The sequence below is a fragment of the Poecilia mexicana genome, unplaced genomic scaffold, assembly GCF_051168715.1.
Source record: "Poecilia mexicana isolate PSO_F unplaced genomic scaffold, ASM5116871v1 scaffold_8, whole genome shotgun sequence".
NCBI lineage: Eukaryota > Metazoa > Chordata > Actinopteri > Cyprinodontiformes > Poeciliidae > Poecilia > Poecilia mexicana.
Genome location: NW_028263377.1, coordinates 22,705,194 through 22,721,305, shown reverse-complemented (window position 1 = coordinate 22,721,305; position 16,112 = coordinate 22,705,194).

Here is a 16,112-nt window from a genome sequence, read left to right as displayed (position 1 = left end):
ATCAGCACTTTCTTCTTTGATTTCCAATTTTGACTTCCAATGATTCACTTCCTGCTAAAGCGCCCCCTGGTGGTTGAAGAAAAATACACAGAAAAGCCGCACCGGGCCGCATGGTTCAAAGCGTGGGGGAAAAGTAGCGGCTTATAGTCCGGAAAATAAACTGAGCTTTCCCTTCATAGTTGGTGAGAAAGTTTGTGACATGTCCAGATTGTCCGGCAGACCTTCACTCCATAGAAATCTCTGCCTTTAGAGCGTATGAATAACATCATCCTCTGGATTCAAAAGAAAACTTTAGAGCTTCTTTCTTTGTGGAAAGCTTTGATCATGTCCAACAGTTATTGTTGGTCACGACATCCTTTCACAAGAAACTGGATTTGTGCTTCTTTATGAAAAACAATGCATGATAAAATAAAGTGAATGATCCGTTTTTCTTCTAAGCTTTTGGAGTAACGTCGTAGCAAAACATGTGTTCAAAAAAAGTGTTTACCACTGTTCATGTTAAATGCATTGTGGCCTAAATGTCTCTCTCTGTATTTTCTTAGTTGTGGAGAAACCACAGACATGTAGCTGCGAGCAGTGGTAGATCTGTAGCTTTTAGAAGATCAAAGGCTTTGCCCCAAAAGTCTGCAATCAAAGTTTATTAAATGTTATTTTCACACAGCTCAAAGTGCACCATAATAGTTCTGGACATCAAAGAAAAGAAAAGTAAAACAGCTATACGTCCATATTTCTTTTTATTTTTGAAAATAAGACTAGATCTGCTTCCTAAACTGCAGTATATAAATGAGCAATTAAAGGTAATTTAAGGGACTTCGGGTGAAGTTAAGACTGTTAATTTGCAGTTGCGGTTTTTGTAAAATGTCTCACTGAGAACTTAAAAAGGAAAAGAGTGAGGCTGCAAGTGACTTTGAAGCAATGACTGGAGGTTTAAAAGCTGCACTTTAGGAACACCATGATTTTTGAATAATTTCAGAAAAGATTTCCTTTTTCAATAAGCTACAATTTGTGTAGTAAGCATTCAGGGATTGAGTACTTGTTGTCTGTCGTCCGATTGAAAAACTAAGATAAACAACTGACATTGTCGGAAACGTCTCCATCATGGTTACTATGAAACTAATAACATAACATTGTCAGAACTGATTGATAAATGGACTGAATTTATATAGTAATATTTTTAATAAAATGACACGTATACAGATCTGGAAAAAAATTAAGAGCTGCCCATTAAAACCCATTAAAATCCTGATCCACCAAATATTAGTTTCTGAACTCTTTCTGAATTAAAACATTAGTATTGTTGTTTCTAAATTAAATTAACTTGTTTTCTTTGCAATATTTAACATCTGAAAGCACTGCAACTATTTTGTGATTTTGACCATTTCTCATTTTCTGCACATAAATACAAAATTTTTGCTTGAAATTTCAGACATGCTGTCAGAGTTTATAGAATAAAACAATTTTCTTTTTACTCCAACATACGCTTATAAAAAGTAAAATCAGAGAAACTGATCATTTTCAGTGGTTTCTTAATTTTTCCCAGAGCTTTATGCACATTCAAAGTGAAATACCAGATAAAGAGATTGTGCATGCAAAAAGGAAATATTTGGAAAATATTTGAAATTATAATGTGGCTAGAGCCACTGAACGTATGCAACGTGACTGTATATCAGTCAAGCAAATTTTATTTGTATTGCACATTTCAACAGCAAGGCATTTCAAGGTGCTTTACATAATTAAAGAAGAAATAAAAACAGTATGTGACAAAAGTAAAGATAAAAATACTAAAAGCAAAAGTTAAGCATTTTCTTCTGGCACTGCAGAAATGAACAAACATTTGAAAATGATGCTTTCTACAGTTCTGATAAAGGAAAAAGAGAGGCGGAAAATCGGATAAATGCAGAAAGACTGTTCTGCACTAAAATGTCGGCTTATTGTTTCTGAACCGAATCCTCGGCTGAAAAGATTGAAATATAAATTAAGGGTCAGTTTAGAAAGAACAAACTCTTCAGTGGCCGCACATTTTTCACATTTTTATCCAGTTAAAGATAAAAACAAACTCAGAGTGAAACTGGATGTCAGAATGTGAATCCATACCCATCCATCATTCTTCTCTGGCAGCTTGATACTCAACTTGTCTCTTCACATCTTTTTTTAAATCCTGTACTCATTTCACATAGCATCAGTTAAAACAGAACCGAGTCACTCTGATGTGTATTTGGGTCAAGAGGAGGCGCTGATGGGTGTGATGTGATCAGCCAAAGCCCAAAGGAGAAACGCTCATCAGATGCTCAACTGGAGCAAAGCAAGTATGGTGTGCAACTAAAGTTAGTCACTTTTGTCCTGTCCAGCTTACAGGAAAAATCCCAGGACTTTGTCCCAAATATCGGCAGGAGATTTAGCTTCGTAAACCAAACTGAAGCTATATTAACAAAGTTAATATGTCAGTTGTAAAATGAGATTCCAGTCTGGATGACAAAACATTTCTCAATTTATTCAAGCAAATATCTGTTTTTGGATAATATTGCTACTAATATCTCTAAACAGAAAAGTATTCTCATGAAAATATTTACTTGGAAGTAGTCTGCTTGTAGTTAAGTCAGAAAAAAGCTTCAGACTCAATGCTGGGAATTTAGTTTAAACATATATAATATTGCACAGAGGAAAACCTGCCTAAACTAATTCAGCTGGGAAATATTTTCAGAAAAAATATTGCCCAGAATGCAATCCTTCTTTTCAGAAATAAGCAGAAGTGGAGCTACATTTAGGTGTCCGTACAGCAAACCTTGAATCATGAGATTATTTGGTAACACTTTCTTTGAAGGGGTGTGCATAAAACTGACATGACACCGTCATAAACATGATATAACACCTGTCATGAACATGAAGAAGTCTTTATGAATGTTTATGACAGTTGTCATGAAGTGTCAATCGGTAAATAATGACACTTTTAATGCAAAGTTGCTCTAAAAGTTGCATTAAAAGTCCATTAAAAATGCCAACTTTGCATTATTTTGTAAATTATAATTTAATGTATAGTTGGCATTTTTAACGGACTTTCAATGCAACTTTTAGAGCAACTTTGCATTAAAAGTGTCATTATTTACCGAATGACACTTCATGACAACCGTCATAAACATTCATAAAGACTTCTTCATGTTCATGACAGTGTTATGTCAGTCTTATGCACACCCCTTCAAATAAAGTGTTACCGATTATTCTTTACATTCATTATTTACCTCTATGAAACTAACCTATCCCATGTTTTCCAACATGTTAAACACAGATCAGTTGGAGAAAGTTGTCCTGTTCTCTTTTTTGTCTTTCACTAATAGATTTGCAGGAAAACAGCGAGCAGAGCTTCTTAAACCGAACCGTACTTGGTATTGTTGGAGATTTTCATATCTCCAGTGAAGGTTCGCTGATGCAGGAGATTCCAGAAGAGTCAGAGAGTTAAAACCAACCAAAGTTTATTAAAAACTACAAGATATGTCTTGGAGATCCACTTGCAGCATGCATATAGAGTTACTCAAAGGCAAACCCTAGTGAGATCTAAAGTCTCCGTTTGTGTCTCCTATCTAGGCCCCCCAATGCGGTTTTACCCCCACAGGGTCAGCCTTTTGTTTTAAGGCTGGTAGTCATAAAATGTTTTATTGAAGTTAGAGGAAAGATGACCGCTTTGGAGCAAACAGCTTTGATCTGTAACTTCAGTTCCTGTCCCGGACAAAGTTATAAAATTAACAACCTCATCTCCTCTTTACCCCACATTTTGGTTCCCGTCTTCCAGCGTGGTTAGGGCTTGCTGGATGTCGTTATCACTTCCCTATGCAAATCCGCCTTACAAAGCTACCAAGGGCCAGACTCACACCGAGGGAGGGAACGCAGAACAAAGCAAGGCTGCACTTGTCGATTCCTTGTAACATTCAACAAAAATCACTTTACAATATTTCCACAGCATACACACTCATGAAACTCAGAATGTTAATCCCATGCATTCAGTACAAACACACACTTCGCCTGCTGAAGATGACTATCGGTCATTTGCCGTCTCTGAGAGACACACACTAATGGACAAGGTTAATGCAGCCAGTTATCCTTGATGTGTTTGTGTAGGAGTCATTGATGCTTCATCCTCCTCTTACTTTCTGCTTGGCTCATGCTTTCAGACTCTCAGGCTGCTGGATAACCTGAAACAAACCATCTGAGACCGCCACGGTTTGACCTTAGAGCTAAGAATACCAGAAAAGTCCTCACCAACTCGTCTGCTAGCGAAGGAGAATCGACCGAGACCAACACTTGTGCAAAATGATGATTTATACAAATGTTTCTTATCAAAGCCAGGACCATGACAGTAAAAGGAGGGAAGTTTGACAAAAAGGGCAAAGCTAAAAAAATACTTTTTTGTCCTTTTCTGTGACAAAGGGCCTGGAATGTACTATATCCCATTTTAAACCTTGCAAATGAATTCCTAATATTTATTAAAAAAATAAAAATATTGGGTGAAACTTGCATTCACATTAAAGGATGTACTTCCTGTTCAAATGTTACAGCAGGATTTTCTTTACAGCAAAACCTGAGGTTAGAAATGAGAACATCAGGAAGTGTAAATGCATCAGAAACAATTATCTACATTTAAATGTCCCTTAAGTTTGTTTTACTCTGGCCTCATATTTGGCGACTTTACTGTAATTTCCTCATGCAGGTAAATGCAGAACATTATTTTCAAAAGCTTTAAATCACTGTTGCATTGCACTCATATTACAGGGTTTGTTTCACACTTAACATCACTGGTGATGGACTGAAATGTGACAGTATAAACAACTACACACTTCAACTGAAAATGTGAGACAGCAATTTAAAGGTCAAATGACGTGACCTTGAGCTGGGAAGGTTTTTTTTTTTTTTAGTTTGACATATTTGGATTTTGTCTCATCTTTGCTCCCACTTGACATCAGCAGCAGAGATAATGGGCATTTTATCTTAAAAAAAAGAAGAGAAAGAAAACCATCGCCTACTGAACTTAACATATCGATTAGATATGACCTTTTAATTTAAGTCAAAGTTTTGCACATGCTGGTTAATTTTAAAAAATAGACGAATAAACCTGCAGTGCTGTAAAACCAATGTCTCAAAAATATTATTTTATTGAGATTATACCTATATATTTTTAGGTTTGCAGATCTTGGCCAAGACACTTCCCAATATATAATGTTTTACTTTTCCAATCTTCTGGCTCTAACTTTATTTTTTGCTTCAAACAGAATCAAGACAAAACTTTCAGTTACAAATTTTTGTTTTGTCATTTTGCATTTTAATTTGACAGAGTTAAATATAAATATTTAGATTGTACACTGATTAGGCATCCTGCAAGCCTCTGCCCACCCAACTCCACTCTCTGCAAGCTGAGTCCAACTTAATAAATATCAAGTCTGAATTTGATGCTGTCTGTTTTGTACCCTTTGCTGCTGCAGAAGTCCCAGAATAAACCCATCGGAGCCAAGATTTAGAAAATATTCAGTCATCTAGGATGGATATCCATCTGGAGAAGCGGTTGAGGTTCGACAAAAAGGGATCAACGTAATCAGACGGCGGGCACGTCTGTCCATCGCTCACTCCTCTGACAAACTGGTATCTGAGCTCCCTGCAGCATCTCACCCCCACAGAGGAATCAGCTGTCAACACTCCCACCAGTGACAGCTTTGTAATACGTGTGAACGCTCTTAAAGGCAATCTCTCTCCGTCTCCTGACGCCGTCAAGAGTCAACAAATAACACGACCGACGTCAAAGGCAGGAGATGGTTTCGATTTATCAGACGCGGCTAACCACCCTGATCCGCCCTGCAGCTGCCCTGATAAGGTTTCAGAGGGTCATAATTTCACCACGTGTTATTTTAACGCCGAGGGGATTTTCTTTTTCAAACACGGTCCTGCTTGCTTAGACTGCAACTTTTTTTAAATGAAAAACTATTAAAGTTTAAAATATTTATTCAGCTCATGTAACTTTGCCCTAAACAGCAGCAGACTTGGCGGATAATTTCTATTTCTTTTTGATACGAGATGAGATGTGCGGAAGATCCTTATTATTCAGAAGGACCTTTCACGCTCTGATGGAGGGGCAAAGCTGCAAATAAATTCAGTTTAAATGGGATCACTCAAAAGCTTCTTCTGTGCTGTAACTCCATTAACAAGACTTCACTCAGTCAGGAGATTCCACAGGAAATTCATCCACACATTAACATTAATGGACTTTTCATTATGAGGAAAAAATACTGAGGCAAACTGAAACATGCATTAGCTTTAATCAAAAATATTACTCAATATTTTGACATAATCCTAATGATGAATGTAAAATGAAAATCGGAGCACATTAAATGTCCTCCAAAGTGAATATTTGTCCATAAAACTCATGGGGATATTTTCCCACCCATGGCAAAGTGTAAGGGTGTGTGTACACTTAAAGTTCCTCCCTGAGAGCAGATCACGCTGCACTCGGTGGAGTGCGAGGACTTCACACGTTTATGAAGAGGCAAACAAGATGTGAGCGGGGTGAAAAGTGAGAAGGATGAGCTGCTGCGATGTGCTGTCACAGAAAAGGTCGCTCTGGGACATCAGCAGCTCTCTGTGGACGCAGCAAAAGCCGTTTCACCCCATCTGGACGCATGAAACGGTTTATTCAGAAGCAAAAGGTCAGCTTCGCGCGCTGTAGCCTGTCAGCGCTGCCCCTGCAGATCGTGATATTATAACCATGCCAACTCGCCCAGAGGCGCGAGCGCTGACCGACGTCCTCGCAGGCTCGGAGTGCGTAGAAAGGTTTCGTTAGAGGGCTGGAATATTAAAAATTCAAGCTTGCTCTCCTCAGCATCTAAGCGGGAAGTGGAGCAGCCAATTTGAGGTTTAATTATGAAAACGCAGCTCTTTAGTTTGCTGGTGCAAAAATGTACGAGTGCTATAAAAATTAAAGGGAATCCATTAATTGAGGACTTGTCTTCTGGTTTATTCTTCTAGTTTAAACCAGAAGTTTATATATGATTTTGAACTGTAATAAATGCAACATATTTGATGAGTATTGATGGCAATTGACAAAATGCAAACCCTTACTGGTTTTCACAGTTGTTGATTATATGATGCGTTTATAATGTTTCCATTATGCAAAGCACTTTGAACTACCTTAGCTGATGTGTACAATGCAAATAAATGTGATTGATCTATACAGGACTTTATTAAAAAAAACAACAAAACATTTTTTTTTTTGTTTATTTTAAAAGGTTGACAGTTTTCTTGTTTTGGGTCAACAAGTACAAAATCTTTTTATATTTCCTAATAAAATAGATTTTTTTAGAGCATCTTTTTATATTTTCTCTAAAGTTTACATTAATATTTGGAAAACGTGACTTGGCACATCATCACCATTTTCTATTCTGTATATAATTCACATTTTCCCCTATTTTTGGGGAAGGTCCTCACCCCTCTGGTAGTTTTATGTTTCCACATACAAATTCTATATTTATATTTTATTTGTTTACAGCCTCCTGTGACCTGCCCTCCATCCAGCATACAAACCAACTGCTACAGAAACTCCATTATAAAACAAGATGTGTTGATATTCCCACCGCTCTCACTTTGTCTGCATATATAAATATATAAACGTCTCCAAACATCACGACAGCAAAGTCGCAAACAGAAACGGGGAGGCAGGGGAGCTATATTGCATTCTGGCTCGCTCCGACACGGCGCTGTGGCGTGCCGTCCTCATGCAAGCCAGGAGCTGCAGGAGAGGATGTGGGGCACAAAATCAATTTCCTTTGTTGCCTCATCCGCACCGGCTGCTCCTCTCAACCCAGTGAAAATTTAATTCACCCGAGCCACGACTCTTCAATTAAATAAAACTCCACAAAAAGTGTTTTACTATACACGACCTCGCTCGATCATTTCCAAAAGGAGATTAGCTACAGAAGAGACTTCTTGACAATAATGGAAAAAAAAAATACTGAAAGGGGTTTTATCCTCCTTTCGTCTGTTCACAGGAGATGAAGACATTTCTCATAAATGTGGACTGGATTTTTAGAAGTCTGCAAAAGGGCTGAAAATATTGTGAAAAGTCACAAGAAACTCCTCTGAAATAAAAAAAGAAACTGTAAAACCATAATACAGTGTAAAACATTTCCCCCTTACACTTATCTTTATGTGCGAGCATGCTGTGATATCTGCAGGAATGACAGCGGAGATGAAAATGAAACTGAGTGAGTGGCGGCAAAGGTGCAAATGAAAACTTGACAACTACATTGTAAGAGCCCCGTCTGAATTGTGCTGCAGCTGTGTAAGTTTTTGTTCCACCTCTGACCCTCTGCAGGGACTCCAACGTGCCGCTGAGCTCCACAGGACGATGAGGAGGAGGAAGAAGATGACAGCACTCAAATGTGCTTGCCGTCACAGAAACCACTCGACTTTCTGACAGACAGGAAAAGTGGACAGAAATGAGAACGGACAGGGGAGATTGACGGCTAAGGATGCAGGGAAAGAAAATTGCAGGCTAACAGCAGAAAGTTTCAATTCAAGGAAAAAGACATTTTGTTATGAGAATGCTGTTCTTTCTTATTCATAGATTTTCAGTACAGATTTACATTTCTTTGAGTTAAATCATGGTCATGCCAGTCTAGCAGATCTGTAGATGTAGACGCCACTCGGGTATTAAAAATGTATTTTTTACATTTTAATCCCATCTTATTTGGCATATTATTAAATTTGTTATTAACCAGACAGTAACTTCTGATGTGAAAATTGTATTTTTTCAAATGGAGTTCTGTGGAGCATTGTAAAGTAGTCAGTATCTGCAGCAGACAGTGGAAAGATCACCTGTCTTTCCTCCTTATTTATGAAAAATAAACTTCCCCTGCATTAGAGATAGTCAAGTTAGATCTATAAAATCAGATTGTGTTTAATTTCATTGTAGCCACAAAATTCTTCTAGATTAAGATATTTTTAACTAGTCCTACTATTTATTAAATTACATTTTCTCCTAATATTGTTCCCAAACATTTTCATAAAAGTAGCACATTTTAAGACAAGTGAAAGTGTGCTCTTTCCTTTTCCTATCCATAGTTTTATCATTTTATTTAAGTATTAGACACATCAACCAACTTATAGCGGAAGACAGATTAAATATGCTGTGACTTTCCTCTTTTTTCACTTCCCTTCTTGAGTCAAAATCACCGTCAGGTTCCAGAACATGGTTAATATTTTGTCTATTGCAAACAGTGGAAGTCTGACTAAATCTCACAAATTTAGTTTCTGGCTACAATTTACATGTTTACAAAGGAACAGGCATGAATTTCACATAAATTTCTTTTTAATATAAGCAGAGAACTGGCAACAAGTCCTGGAGCAGTTTTTATCGTCGAGGTTTAGAAATAAACAGATGCAAAACATTTTGTAAATATATTTGATAACATGTGAACAATACTTAAAGAATGGGAAAACATAAGCTGAGCTATTTTAGCAACTGATAATTAACGCTCATGGTGACTGATACGTTACAAAGTGGCGTAACCAAGCTAATAATCTGAAGCCGTCTGTGCTGCTGTCAGGATCGATGTGTTCACAGGTCCACATAGACGTGTGGACCTCTGAGGCGCAGTGTGAATCAGTAATCCTCTTCTTGACCTTACACACCTCCTGCTGTTTGAACAGCCCCACCTCAGAGCCACTGGTAAATGTTAGCATTAGCATTTTGGCATTTCCACTGTTTGAGCATTTTGCATGATGTGATCTGTGTTGTGCAGCAGCTCAATTCGGATATTCTGAATCCCCCAAAATAAGAGGGAAAAAAGTAGGAGAAAGTGGAAAACGCTGGAGGAAGAGCATAGGAGTCGAAATCTGAGATGTCAAGAGCATCAATGCTTAGTGGATATTCTGAACATGCCGCCTGCCCTTTACAGGGGGTCAAAAGCTCACTTTTCACTGATCTCATTACAGTCAGTGGCATTTCATTAGCAGGGATCTATCATAAAGCACCATTATCTCCCCATCAGATTGTCTGTTCTTTATAGCCTCCCAGGCCTGCTATGAATGATGGCTAATAAAATCCTGAAGCTCTCGCCGTCAAACGTGAGGAAGGTGCAGGGAAGAACAAGATGTGATGAGGGAAGAGGGAGATGAAGAAGAGAATTTTAAAGTTTAAAGAAAGAAATGAGAACCAGAGAAAAAGTGTATAACTGACATTTCTGCCATTTCTGGTCCAAATCTTCCCTCCATTTTCAATGGAGTCGGCAGGAATCTAACTTCAAATAAAGCTGCATGCTTTAACTTTCTGTTCTGCACAATAATAATGAAACTTACTGGTTCATTCCCACCCACTTCCACTCATTTCGAGCTAAAAGGTGTTTATGATTGAGCTAAATTAGCATCTTCTGCAACCTGAGCAGCACTTGGACTGCTGCGTGACCCATGTAGGCGTGGTAGGACTTCACCATCCTCCACGCCTGAGGAGCTCATGAATAGTCAAAGCAACAGCAGTAATTAGCTCAAATTACAACAAACTGTTTCACAGCTTTAAATGATGGGCTCTCCTGCTGTGACTTATTGGACTTGAAGCAGACGCTTGATGTTTAAATGGGCTGCAAGCCGTCTGCCTGATGAAGTCTGAACAATTCCAGCTTGTAATTTGCAGATGAAGATTTGTGAATCTAGAAAAGAGAAGATTTCATCTGAATTTGAGATGTACTTTTGCGAGATTTGTGTGAAGCCGGGTTGCTAAGTGTGCCGTCACAGACGGGCTGAAGAGGCTCTCTGCTGCCGGCTGTCAGATGAGTGACAGCTAATCTATGAAGGCTTTTGAAGTGTAAAGCACCAGAGCTCTGTTACTCTGTAATATCTGCCTAGACGTTTCAAATGATGTTTGAGAGATTATCAGATTTTGAGAACATGAAACTCTGCTGTCAATATTTATTCAATAATCTAAAGTAAAACAATCAGAGGTAGAATCATTAAGGCTTAAGGTTTTCAATATCTGGATGTTTGTATTTTTATTATTTCACTTTATCTTACATTATGTATTTTAATTAACTTGGTATAGTTTGTGTCTCCTGTGGCAATTCTGATGTTTTAATTTCTTTTTTATGTAGCATTTGTTTTAAAATAAAGTGTTGTTATTAGTGACTCATTAAAAGGCTCATTAAAAGATCGAGACCAAATGTCAAATGAAATGGGAGAGGAATCTGTACAAAGTTAGAACTGGAGAAACAAATTAAAAACGGCTTCATTATTATGATTTCTAGAACAGAAAGCAGCAGTGGCAATCCATCAAGTAGACTGCTACACTACAGTTTTTAAAATGCTTTGTTACATCAAATGAAAGCGTTTTAAAAATAAATCCCCTCGGAAAGGGCTTTAGATTTAAAAAATGAATAATAAAGTATTCACAGGTTGCAGGAAACGAAGCTTGAAGGTGCGTCTAAAGAAACTTCACTAGATTAACTGATGATTTAATAAATAGATTTTTCCACAAAGGATCAGGTTGGTTAGGATAACCTGTTTCACTTAAATTATCCTTTACTGATCAAAATCACAAGTCATGCTTTCAGCTCATTCTTGAAGCTTTCTTTTCAAATCGTTGAAATTTCTGCTCCTGTTTTCCAGCAATGGTAAAAGCGTGGCACAATCATGTCATTCATTTCCTGGAAATTGACAAATAATCATGTGCGGCGACTCATTGGCAAGTCCAAATAACAGTTCCTAGAAAGGCACGATTTAAATTGGGAGGTTTTATTCTTCTCTGTTTATAAATGCGCACCACGTCTTTATCACACTGTAACATTTCACAATATCTTTCTGTGTGAGTTTTAGAGTTAAATAAATGTTGAAAATATTATTTTCTATTGTCTATTTGATCAGTAAAAGTAGAATGTCCATTTGCACTGCTGGCAGTGTGGAGGAGGGTTTGTTTTCACGTGAAATTGTTTATTTTCACCAAATTTCATCATTTTTTGAGTCCATCCTGAGCCCTGCGTGCTTTCAGTTTTCTTTTTTTGTTGTGAAAACAATATGGTGTCTTCAAAATGCACCACACAGAAAATATTTGGAAAAAAGTCTCTGTTGCACATCAGGTGGATGTGATATCATAGCTGTATATTGGATTCAACAGTAAATTAGGCAACAATCTGAGCGAAAACTCAGAATTTCAGATTATTATTACACACACATCATGGAAACAAAGACAAGAGGTAAATGCAGACACCTCTAGGAAGAAGACTGGATCTTAATGTTGTGTATAACATTTTAATTGTGGTGTGCATCAAACAACTTTCTTTCTGCAATATCCAACAATTAAATCCATTAACTGTGAATTAAAGCACACAGAAAATATTTTACTTGTTTTGCCTGCTAAAAGTTTTCAAACTAATAACTCCAGCACGTGCATAATGTTGGCTTGATGAGAGTATTTGGAAGACCTTGAAAACGAGACTATAGGAAATCAAGCAGAGATCAGTTTGATGCTCTGGCTCAAGATGATAGCTGGCCCTGGAGCCGCTTCAGGCTCCCAAACACTGTTTAAGAAAAACATGGAGCTCCATCTGTACATCAGCCTGCCAACAGGCTGCAGCACAACTGCCGATGCATAGCAGCCCTGATGGCTTTGTCTTTTTACATGTATAATGCAATCCTGTCTTGACTTCAGTTGATTCAGCACTGTTGGGTCAAAGCATCAAAGCTGATTAACCCTTTCATGCATAGTGGCCACCACAGTGGGCAGCTGTCTAACAGCCATTTTCTTGTGCTTCTTGTGGATTTTTATGTTATAAATGCACACAGACCACTGAAGTGGTCACTAATGCATTATAAAATACACCATCAACTACTGGACATCAGCTGCAGATGCAATAAATTATTTTTGTTAAATCCAATATGGCCGACAGACAAGAGCCTGCCAACCGACCCGGTCCCTAGGCGATTCTGGCAGGTAGAACTAATACTGTGACACCTGATAACCCCTAAGGAACAATACTACTGATGTATTTTTCAAACAACTTTGTATTTGGAGAAAATTACAACTGAGCACCTAAAGTAAAATAAAAAATTATTTCACAAAATTTTTCTTCCAGCCTTTTTTTATGCCTTAAGAAAATAAAAAAAAATATTGGAAAAAAAAATCCTGACACAAAGGATTACAATTCCTGCATGAAAGGGTTAAATCCAATATAAAAATTTTAATTTCACCTCAAACTGCACATCCTGTTTTTTTCTGTTCAGCTGTGGTGCCGTTTCTTTTTTAGATAGAAACAAACACACATAGAGCGCATTTGCTTCAGTTCACTGCAGCTTATTGAAGAAATGAGATGTGCTGAATCTTTAAATTGGCAGCTTGTTAAAATCATACTAAAAACATGCAGATAAACCCTGCAGAGAAGCAGGAAAATGTTCTTCATGCATCTCCTGGTTAAACTGAATCAATAATGAGACCCTAATTGTATTTTAGAGGCAGTTCGTGGAAACCCATAGCGCCAATAAGAGTCAGATAAGCATCTGCATGGCAGCAGTTCCACGAGCTCCCTCTCTCTCACATACACATAATTTCTGGTTTAATTGGAAAGCTGGATAATAACTCCTCTGAAATATTAGTTTCATATGGAGTTTCAGGAGGAGAACAATGTGATTAAGAGCCGACTTTGCATAAACATTTAAGCTCTTCATCTCTTATTCCTACATTTTACAGATGTGGAGAATTTAAAGCTTTTGTTTTTGGGGGTTTAAAAAAAAAAGTTAAACACTGACTCACTTTACAGGAAGTGTTTAATACTTAATTTTAACAACTCTTCTTCTGCTGGCCACAGCTTTCTTTAACCAGAGTGATTGGGAAACACAATTAAAATCAGTTTGATAAATCAGAATAGATGTGTTTATTTACCGAATGGTTTGTTATGTGGGGCTGCACAGTGGTGCAGTTGGTAGAGCTGTTGCCTTGCAGCAAGAAAGTTCTGGGTTCAATTCCCAGCCCCAGTCTTTCTGCATGGAGTTTGCATGTTCTCCCTGTGCATGCGAGGGTTTTCTCCAGTTTCCTCCCACAGTCCAAAAATATGACTGTCAGGTTAATTGGCTTCTTCAAATTGCCCCTAGGTGTGAGTGTGTGCATGCATGGTTGTGTGTCTCTGTGTTGCCCTGCAACAGACTGGCAACCTGTCCAGGGTGACCCCACCCCTCGCCCAGAACGTTAGCTGGAGATAGGCACCAGCACCTCCCGACCCCACCAAGGGATAAGGGTGTAAACAAAATGGATGGATGGTTTGTTATGTGTTGAAAGGTAATGTTTTGCCCAACAAATTATGGTTTAATGAGGTTACTACAACTGTCTAGCAGAAAATGCTGCTGCAAAAAAGTTGCTGAACTCTGCAGGTGTTAATGGACCAACGTACCATGGTCCTCAGCGGCAACTTCACTTTATCATTTATGCTCCTCAAACACAAAAGTTTAGTTTTTTGATCTGGTTTAATTAGTTTTTTTGATTTGGTTTAAAATCAAATGATAGATTTTGACAACCAAAAGGGAGAATTTGGAAATAAACAGGAGCTAAAAAATGTGGTTAGGATTGAAAACAAATGCTGGTCCTGACTTAAAATTGGTCATCTCCAAAAATTGGAATATCATTAAAAGTAAACCTCGATACATTGTGTTAATTTCCCAGTGGTTTATTTCACGATTTTATACATTTAAAGCTAAACTTATTTACTGAAAATCTGAATGTTGTATTTACAAATAGCACAGACCCATGAAAAGTGTTGCTAAGCAGAAACGGGGCATCAGTGAAAACTTGTGGTGAACTCTATCTGAAGTAGAAAAGAGAAAGAAAGAAAAATGGTGGTTTCAGATCAACTGGGTGAAACGTTCTTGCAGCCAATAATAAGTTTTACCTTTATGCATGAATAAATCATAGCTCAGTAGTAACTGAACAACAATAAAAACTTAAAAACAAAATGGCTACACAACTGTAGAGGGGCAGGCAAAGACCAAAGAAAAACATTAAAAGATCATTAAAACACATTTTTAAAGTATTCCTGATATAAAATGCATATTTTCTTTTCACAACCAAGAATTCGAAATTTGTAATCACTTGTATAACTATCTTAATCTGTTTGCAATTAAGTAGCAGCGAAGCCCGATAAGCAACATTATTCCTTAAAGACCCGCTTTGTTTATTTTGGTTTAACATCATTGCTGCCAATAGGATTTTTTGGAAAGCAGCAACCGTTTCCAAACAATTTAATGTATAAAATACAATGAAACAACCTAATCACCTGAAGGCCAGTTGGCCATTGTATATTTTCCTCTAATAAGAATAATTGTTTCACGGAGAATCAAAGCAGTGAATAAAAACAACTTCCTTGCTTCCATAGAAACACTCGCCAACAACAACTCCAGCAGAAGGCATGTTGGCAACCGACTTTAATATTTAACGCCAAGATTTAGGCTTTGTTGTTTTGCAAGTAGAATGTTTACTACTTTAAAAGAAAAAGTTTGGAGAACACGGATAATAGGACTTCCTAACGAGGCGAACTGAACATATCCAGAGACGAGCTGCAAGCTGAAAGAGATGCACCGGTCTTTATAAAGCTAGTTCAGAGTCAGAAGTCAGTTTTGTGACAAAAAGCAAAAAAAGTAACTACTAATCAATGTGGTCAAAAAAACGTAGTTGGAACCCTTCTTCAAAGAAATCACACAATACAACCCTGTGTCAACTTCCAGTCTCTGTAGCAGTTCATCACTGAACCACTCCAGTTGTCCCTGATTGCCAATTACAGACTCCTGATGCTTTTTTACCTCCAGCAAAGGCCAGCGGGGAACGATGATGGATGTCTTTCAGTGATTAGTTGTCATCCGTCTATGTGTAGTTACAGGTGCAGCTAGGGCCGATGTATCTAACCTCATCACTGCCATATTAGCATCTGTAGCTGAGCGGGAGCCAAGCACAGGCAAAGCTAATGGTGGAACAGATGGAGAAGACGGTACCCACCAGGAGATTATGATTAGTCGAGGGTTTGGGAGGTGCTGTACTTATGACCAACATGAATACGACATCAGCCGATGACTAATGGTCGTATGAGACGCTAAAAGCCCAGATGTGAGTG